This window comes from Cetorhinus maximus, chromosome 3 (genome assembly GCF_964194155.1).
Source record: "Cetorhinus maximus chromosome 3, sCetMax3.hap1.1, whole genome shotgun sequence".
Classification (NCBI taxonomy): Eukaryota; Metazoa; Chordata; class Chondrichthyes; order Lamniformes; family Cetorhinidae; genus Cetorhinus; species Cetorhinus maximus.
The window spans coordinates 62,962,572-62,972,037 of NC_135881.1; positions in this window are offsets into that span (position 1 = coordinate 62,962,572).

Genomic DNA, 9,466 nt, shown 5'->3' on the forward strand with positions numbered 1-9,466 from the left:
GTTGTAAGGAAAACAATCCCAGCTTCTCTAGTTTCTCCACATAGCTGAAGTCCCTCAAACATGAAATTAGCTTTCTAGTAAGTCTTCTCTGGTCCCTTTCCAATGTCTAAACATTCGTCCTAAAGTATGGTGTGCAAATTGGGCACAATACTCCAGCTGAGGCCTAATCTGTAGCTTACCACACTTCAGCATAATACCTTTGCTTTTGTACTCTATGCCTCTATTGATAAAGTCATGGATTTTAAAATAAAAAGGCTTATCAACTTGTCTTGCCACCTTCAACGATTTGTGTATCTGAACCATCGGGTCTCTCTGATCATGTACCTCCTTTAAAATACTATCATTTAGTGCCAGTGCCTCTTCCTATTTTTCTTCCAAACTTCATTACTTCACACTTTTCTGCATTAAATTCCATCTTCCATGTGTTTTCCCATTTCACCAGTCTGTCTATCTCCTCTTGAAGTCGATTATTCTCCTGGCTATTTAATGATTTTCAAAATTTTGCATCACTTTGAAATTATGCCCCCTTTTTTAGCCAAGTCCAAGCCATTAATATGTATCAAAAAGAGAAGTGGACCAAATACCAAGCACTGGGGACACCTCTGTATTCTTGTCTCTAGTCTGAAAAAAAAAATTCACAACTACTCAACTTCGTCAACCCTCTCCATTAGTCCATCGAAGAACTCAATCAAGCTGCTCAGACATAATTTGGCTTTAAAAATTCTGTGTTGCCTGTCATTTACTAACATGTCCTTTCAAGTGACAATTAATTATATCTCAAATTATGGTTTTTTGAGGCTTCCTCAACACTAATGCTGGACTGACTGACCATTAGCTCATTCCTCTCCTGTTTTTTGAACAGGGGCTGCAACATTGGCAACCCTATAGTCCTCTGGCACCAATCCCATAGTTAATGAGGATTTAAAGATTGTGACCAAAGCCTCTGGTATTTCCACTCTTACTTGCTCCAGAAACCTAGGATGTATCCATCCAGACTGAATGATTTTTCTATTTTGAGCACTGTCAATCTTTAAAGCACCTCCCATTTATTTATTTTGATCCTGTCTAATTTCTCTACCTCCTCTTTCTTTACTATGACATTGGCAACATCCTCTTTTTTCGCGAAGGCAGGTGCAAAGTATTCATTTAATACCTCAACCATGCTCTCTGCCTCAACAGGTGAATTTCCCTTTTAGTTTGTAATTGCCTCTAACTATCTTATTTTTAATTCATTCGTAGGATGTGGGCATTGCTAGCAAAGCCAGCATTTGTTGCCCATCCCTAATTGCCTTTGACAAGGTGGTTGTGGTGAGCTACCTTCTTGAACCACGGCAGTCTGTTGCTGGTACACCCGCAATGCTGTTAGGAAGGGATTTCCAGGATTTTAATCCAGCAACAGTGAAGGAATGATGACATATTGCCAAATCAGGATGGTGTGTGGCTCAGAGGGGAACTTGTGGTGTTTCCATGTGTCTGCTTCCCTTGTCCTTCTAGGTGGTGGAGGATGCAAATTTGGAAGGTTCTGTCGAAGGAGGCTTGGTGAGTGTTGTAATATGTTGGCTTTAGTTCGGTAGGTCTTATTAAGGTATTCATAGTCTTAGGTAGTTCAACAGTAAGTATTTATGAGCTACTAGAAACTCTATTTGGAGATGTAAGTGAGTGGCAAATATTTGGCATATGTAATGTGGCACCGTGGTAGGAAAAACAGAAATTCAGAGTACTTCTTAAATGGTGAGAGGCTGGGAAGTGTTGAACTTCAAAGGGACCTGGGTGTCCTTGTTCATGAGTCACTGAAAGCTAACATGGAGGTACAGTAAGCTATTAAGAAGGCAAATAGTATGTTGACCTTTATTACAAGAGGATTTGAGTATAGAAGTAAAGATGCCTTACTGCAATTATATAGAGCCTTGGTGAGGCCACACCTGGAGTATTATGTAAAGTTTTGGTCTCCTTACCTAAGGAAATATGTCTTGCTACAGGTGGAGTGCAACTAATTCCAGGGATGGAGGGATTGTCCTATGAGGAAAGATTAAATAGACTGGGCCTTTATTCTCTGGAGTTTAGAAGAATGAGAGGTGATCCCATTCAAACATACAAAACTCTTACAGGGCTCGACATGATATATGCAGCAAGAATATTTCCTGTGACTGTGGGGTCTAGATCTAGGGGACGCAGTCTCAGAATAAGGAGCTGGCCATTTAGGGCTGAGATGAGGGGGAATTTCTTCACTCAGAGGGTGGTGAATCTCTGGAAATCTCTGCCCCACAGGGCTGTGGAGGCTCAGTCATTGAGTATGATCAAGAATGAGATCGATAGATATCTACATATTTAAAGCATCAAGGGGCACAGGAATAGTGCAGGAAAATGGTGTTGAAGTAGATGATCAGCCATGATCTCATTGAATGGTGGAGCAGGCTTGAAGGGCTGAATGGCCTACTCCTGGTCCTATTTCTTATGCTCTTATATACGTTAGTAGCATAAAAGCCCAAGCAAGGGGCTGTCTCCATGCTTGCTTCTACACACTTTCCACTCTGACCCCTAGGTGCAAGTCATGTGCTCTCTTACATCACTGTTTAGGCAGTACTGTACTCAGACCCATGTTAACCCTTTATGTGCCAGACCCTTATACTACACCTCCCCACGAGTCTTTATCCAATACATTTACAAGTTATTCCAGTCTACCCCATGTATTTACATCATTACTACTACCCCACCTACCCCCTCAAGTCTCTGAGTTCGTAGGTCCAAAGGGTCTGGAGACATTATAGTCCTTCCATATCTTATTCTCACTGCTGTCAGAGGAGTGGTAGGCTCTTTGGCTACAGGTAAACTTTGTTAAATTGGGAGTTGTTCTGGCATCTGGGTGCCTTCCTCAATTTCTCTCCACTGTACAGTGGGAGGGACCCTTCAAGGAATAAGGAGGGGGCTCCTTCTGTTTCTGTTGAGCGTACCTTCTGGGGTGCCAACCAGATATGACCAGGGTTGGTCATCGTCTTTTCAAATGATAGTGCCCTCTCTCCCAAGATCTTTAATCCTTTTGTTGTTGTGGCAAGTTTCTGGTGCAGTGCCTTTTGTTGTAGGCGGAAGCCTGCTTCTGCCTGTAGGACTGCTCTCTCTCTTGGACGTCCTGGCAATTCTTGGCTACCAATACTGGTGTTAGTTTCATCAGCAGGCTTGGAAGTTGTGTGTGAAGTTTTCTGCCCATCAGGAGTTGGGATACGGCTAGGCCACATTGTAACCGGGTGGACCTGTAGATTAACACTGCTATTTGGAAGTCTTTGTTCTTGTTTAGCAGGGTTTTATAGTGTAGACTCCTCTTTTGGCCTCCCCATTTGACTATGGGCAGAATTTTGCCCTTGGCATGCGGGCACAGCCAGGGTGGGCGGGGGTGGGCAGGAAGCCGGTCGCCACCCGCAATTGGGCCCGGAAGGCAATTTCACACTGGTGGGCAAATTAACGTCCGCCCAGCATGAAAGGCGAGCCGCAGCGCTCAGTGTTGCCTGTGTGGGCGGGGGTGGCGAGAGCAAGTCGGGCGAGTGCGACCTTCGCACATGTGCATGAGTGCATGCTACACAATCTCCCTGAGGCAGGGAGCTGCCTCAAGGATTGGAACTGATTTTTTTTTTTAATTAAAGATTTTATAAATATTATGAAACATGTCCCCTCATGTGACTCTGTCACATGAGCAGGGACATGTTATTAATGAAAAAATAAGGTTTTTATTTGCTTTTGGAAACCTCATCCTGCCCATGGATGAGGTTTCCAAGAAAGTGCAAAGGCCGCTTGGCCTTTTTGCCTGCTAGCCAACCATAAGGTTGGACGGGCAGCAAAAAATTTCTTTTAATTAACTTTGTAATGGCCTTAATATGCCTTTTAATTGTTGGCAGATGCGCTACCGACTCCGGCGCTGCCCGCCTACTGAAATATTGCCCGAGTGCGTGATGACGTCAGGATGCACGCCCGGTGTCATCACACGTCATTTTACGTTCAGTTAGGTTGGGCGCATGCCCACCCATCAAGCTAAGAATTTTACCCTGTGGTTATCTTAGGGAGCTGGTGTGATGGTGGAAGACCATAACATCATAAGGTGTAAGAGCAGAAGTAATCCATTTGGACCATCGAGTCTGCTCTGCCATTCAATGAGATCATGGCTGATCTGATAATCCTCAATTCCACTTTCCTGCCTTTTCCCCATAACCCTTGATTCCCTTACTGATTAAAAATCTGTCTATCTCAGCGTTGAATATGCTTAATGACCCAGCCTCTACGGCCCTCTGTGGTAAAGAATCCCACAGATTCACTACCCTCTGAGAGAAGAAATTCCTCCTCATCTTTGTCTTAAATGGGCAGCCCCTTACTCTGAGATTATGCTCTCTGGTCCTGGACTCTTCCACAAGGGGAAACAACCTCTCAGCATCTATCCTGTAAAGCCCCCTAAGAATCTTATATGTTTCAATAAGGTCGCCTTTCATTCTTCTAAACTCCAATGACTACAGACCGAACCTACTCAACCTCTCCTCATAAGAAAATCCCTCTGTTCCCGGGATCAACCTAGTGAACCTTCCCTGGACTGCCTCCAATGCCAGTATATCTTTCCTTAGATAAGGGGACCAAAACTGTTCACAGTATTCTAGGTGTGGTCTAACTAGCGCCTTGTATAGTTTTAGCAAGACTTCCCTATTTTTATACTCCATTCCATTTGAAATAAAGGCAAAAATTCCATTTGCCTTACCTATCAACTGCTGAACTTGTACACTAACTTTTTGGGATTCATGCACGAGGACCCCCAAATCTCTCTGTGCTGCAGCTTTCTTCAGTCTTTCTCCATTTAAGTAATCTTCAGCTCTTCTATTCTTCCTGTCAAAGTGTATAGCCTCACATTTTCCCACATTATATTCCATCTGCCAAGTTTTTGCTCACTTACTTAACCTGTCTATATCCCTCTGTAGACTTTTTGTGTCATCCTCACCACTTGCCTTCCCACATATTTTTGTGTCATTGGCTAACTTGGCAATAGTACATTCACTTCCCTCATCCAATCTAGGTGCGATGGCAAATTGAGAAAAGTACTTGTTTGAAAATTGTGGGCAGTTATTGGATACAATCTCGTCCGGGATGGCGTGGCTCATGATCATCTCTTTCAGTGCTTTAGCTACTGCACCTATGGTTGTCATGTACAGTTCCTTCACCTTAACCTATCTGGAAAAGTAATCCACCATAAGGAACCATTCGCTGTTGACAAATAAATCAAAGCCCAGGCTCTCCCATGGCCTGGTAGGGAACTTATAGGGATAAAGATCACTGTAATCACAGGCTTCAGCCATTCTGTACAGCTCATTAATGAAGGAGGTTCTCCTGGTGCTGGACACATTTATTAAATTGAGCCCTTTTGAGGATTTTGTTACTTCTGAGGTTAAAATAAAAGTTGAATGATTTTAAAACTTTATCACATTTTGCTGATGATTTGTTGATTCCTTATCTAGCTATTATATTGTCAACTATCGGACCTACTGAATAAAGCAGTGTGTTAACTTGTTCAGTTTCTCTCTTTTTATCCAGACCAAATCATGCATCTAAGGAATCTCCCCAATTTTGTGATTGATCTGGGCTTTGAATAAGTCCAAATTGATCTGGAAGAGCAGATTTCTGATCCATGGCTAAAATTTTTAAATTGCAGGTTCAGCTTTAAGAGGTTTCAGAAAATCGAAGATGGCACTGCCATATTCTTCGTCACAAAGGGTTTTCTCACTCTTGCCAGTTTTGGTGGGCTCCCATATTAATGGTGTTCACAATCTCAGTGTTTAAAATTTTTTAACAATAGCTACCAGGATCAACTGGTTAAAGTCTTCACCGCTTTAGCGCAATGTTCTCGGGTTTTGGAACCATCGAATCCTAGCTTTTGCTGGGGTTTTAAAGCTGCCTACTCAGTTACGATTAATTTTTAAATTAATTATCATTTTTATCTTTGTTCGGAGTGAGCTCGGCCACCATGTGCTCATGCGCCAACTCCGGAATCGGTTTCTCAGACTGCGATTTAAACAGAAATTTCTGACCATTGCAGTCTTTAACTTTTCTCAGGTCTTATGTTGTCCAGGAATTTTAAATTTTTAGCTCAGGTCTGCTGACTTTGCACATTCAGCATATTGAAGCTGGACTTCCATGGGATCCAATGGTGTCTTCTGCAGTGAAGAATTTAACTTCTGCCTTCAGCCCCCAAGCTTTTCTTGAAGCTTATCTGTGGTGATTTCCTTCTGCACCTTCATTTCTTGAGCTTTTCTACTGGTCAGAATGCTTCTTTGATTTTTCCAAGATTTTAACTTCCTTCTGCAGTCTCTGCGAGATTTTGAGTTTTCCCATTTGCCTCCACCATGTTGTAATGTGTTGGGCTTAGTTCAGTAGGACTAATTAAGATAGTCTTAGGTAGTTCAACGGTAAGTATTTATTAACTACTAGACACTGTATACATAGATACCATAAAGGTCCAAGCTAGGAGCTGTCTCCATGCTTGCTTCTACACATGGATCTGTCCAACACTACACTGACCCCTCGGTGTGGGTCATGTGTTCTCTTACATCACTGTGTGGGTGGTGCTGTACTCAGTCCTATGTTAACCCTTTATGTGCCAGATGCTAATGCCACAGCGAGTTGCTGCAGTACATCTTGTATATAATATAGACTGGTGCCACTGTATGTTGGTGGTGGCACATCAGTGAGCAGGTTATGCTGTGCATGTTCCATTTGATACTGCTGTCAATGACACCTTCCATCGCTTTGCTAATGATCATGAGTATACTGATGCAGCAGTAATTGGCCAGATTGAATTTGTCTTTTTTTTTGTGGACAGGGCATACCTGGGCAATTTTCCACATTGTCAGGTAGATACCAGAACAGCTTGGCTAGGGATGCGACTGGTTCTGGAGCAGAAAGTCTTCAGTGCCAGTGCTGGGATCTTGTCACAGCCCATAACCTTTGCAGTATCCAATACCTTCAACTGTTCCTTGGGATCACATGGAGTGAATCGAACTGGCTGAAGACTGGCATGTGATGTTGGGGGCCTCAGGAGGAGGCCAAGATGGATCATCCACTCGGCATTTCTGGCTCAAAGATGGTTGTAAATCCTTCAGTCTTTTATTATTTGTATGTTTCCAAGACTTTAGTTTTCTCTTTTATGTTACCCACTAATCTTTTCTCATATACTCTCTTTCTCAGCTCATTTCTGCATTTCTATTTTGTTTGGCTCACTTCTGGATTTTGAATCCATTCCTTAATATAAGCCTCTTTTATTGATCCCCAGAATTAAATACGGAACTGCTTTCTTCCTCATTGGACTCAAAACACACTAATCAAGAAATTAAGTCGGTGAACTTGAATGCAGTACTGTTAGTGAGTTCCAGGATTTTGACCCAGCAACAATGAAGGAATGGTAATATTTCCTAGCCAGGTATGTGCATATAACAAAGGTGCTACAGTAATCATGGATGACTTTAATCTGCATCCATTCTGGGCAAACCAAATTAGCCAACATACGGTGGTAGATGAATTTCTGGAGTGTTTAAAAAATGGTTTTTTAGACCAGTACATAAAGGAACTAACTAGGGAATAGGCAATCTTAGATTTGGTATTGTGCAATGAGAACGGGTTAATTAATAATATTGTTTGCGGGGTCCTTTAGGGAAGAGTGATCATAATATGAGAGAATTCTTCATTACAATGGAATGTGAAGTAGTCAAGTCCGAAACTAGGGTCCTAGATCTAAACCAAAGAAACTACGAAGATATAATGAGTGAATTGGCTACGATAGATTGGGGAACTTCATTAAAAGGCATGATGGTGGATAGGCAATGGCTAATATTTAAGGAACAAATGCATGCATTGCAACAGTTATACATTCCTTTCTGGTGCAAAAACACAACAGACAAAGTGGCCCAACCATGGTGAACAAAAGAAATTAAGGATAGTATTAGATCCAAAGAGGAGTCATATAAAGTTGCTAGAAAAAGTAGCAAGCCTGAGTAATCCTGAGCAGTTTAGAATTCCACAAAGGGGGACCAAGAGATTGATTAAGAAGGGGAAAATAGAGTGTGAGAGTAAACTTGCAAGGAACATAAAAGTGGATTGTAAAAGTTTCTGTAAATATGTAAAAAGAAAAAGATTAGTGAAGGCAAATGTAGGTCTCTTATAGTCTGAAATGGGAGAATTTATAATGGAGAACAAGGAAATAGTAGAACAATTAGACAACTACTTTAGTTCTGTCTTCACAAAAGAAGACACAAATAACTTCCCAGAAATGCTAGGGAACAGAGTCTAATGAGAAGGAGGAATTGAAGGAAATTAGCATTAATAAAAAAAAAAGTGCTGGTGTTGAATCCTAGATTCCAGTTGGTTGGATCCTGTTCACACGCTTGCTGTAAGTGGTGTCCGATTTGGTACTAATGATAGAGTTGAGTAGCAGACACTTCATAGGTAGAATATCTATGGGAAGAATTTTCACCCCGTTGTGGGGGCTGAGCAGGAGCGGGCGCAGTCGGGCACGCAGCCAATCGCCGCCCACGATTGGCTGCGCACCACCATTTTACGTGGGTGGGCTGCCTCAAGGAGTTTAATTTCATTATTAAAAATTTAAATAAATAAAGAAAAAAGTGTTCAGACATGTCCCCTCATGTGACAGCGTCACATGAGCTGGGACGTGTCAATGAATTTTAATGAAAAAATTTATTTGCTTTATAAATCCTTTATAAACCCTCATCCTGTCCCCACACGCTGACCCGAAGATTCTGGCCTATGTTTATTTGCAAAGGCACTCAGCAGCAACTAAGCATGTGCTTACACTTCAGACTCTCTTTTTACACTACAACTACTGACTACAGGCTACTAACTACGGAGGTAGCCCATGCTACTCTGCTATTGGATACTAAGATCATATGATCTTCCATAATAACATTCTTCTTAAAGGTATATTACACATCAGATTACCACATCTCTCCCCCTTTACTCAGAAATACATTTTATATTTACAATTACAATTTGCTCAAAAGAGCAAAATATTTACACTGATAAGTAATTTACAAATTCAGTCTTTCTGGGGGTTTCCTTATGCATATAGAGCGTCTTAGCTCTACAACTTCAGATGCCTTGCCAGGAACCTCCTTGTCTGGAGTTGCCTGAATATCAGGTGTTTCGGTGGGCTTCTGCAGATCTGTATCCTCCACTATTGAAGGAACAACAGGTGTGTCTAAACTGGGTTGAGTTCTCTCAACAGGAGGCGTTGACCCGATTGTGAACACTGGTGGAATCATTTCTTGGTGCGTAGTTTCTCTCTTCCATAGATGATCCACATGCGTCCATATGACTTGGCCTTACGCCTCCACATGGCAAGATAGAGGTCCAGTCACTGCACTTATTTCACCCGGTAACCACTTTAGTCCTTCTCCAAAGTTCTTCACGTATACTGTTTCTCCCACAGTAA